Genomic DNA, 276 nt, shown 5'->3' with positions numbered 1-276 from the left:
TCGGCCTCCCATTTTTCATCAGCATAATTTGGGTCGTCTGAATTACGGTTATCTCAGGTTGCTCGTTATCGTTATCAGCTCAAAGACAAGTTCGATGCGGTCGCGGTAAAAAGGGAGCTTGTGGACTGCCTTAATTGGACTCCCGACTTCTTCTGCCGGGAGCGTGTCCGTGATTTCGCCTGGCGTGGATGGAAGGCTGGCCGAGGCTTGTGTTCTATTTTGGGAAGCTGACGTTCATATTTCTCGTGTGAAGACGTGTGGATTTTGTCAATTTTG

The sequence above is a fragment of the Penaeus monodon genome, chromosome 23, assembly GCF_015228065.2.
Source record: "Penaeus monodon isolate SGIC_2016 chromosome 23, NSTDA_Pmon_1, whole genome shotgun sequence".
Classification (NCBI taxonomy): domain Eukaryota; kingdom Metazoa; phylum Arthropoda; class Malacostraca; order Decapoda; family Penaeidae; genus Penaeus; species Penaeus monodon.
The sequence above is the reverse complement of the archived record's forward strand: the minus strand, read 5'-3'. Positions refer to the sequence as shown.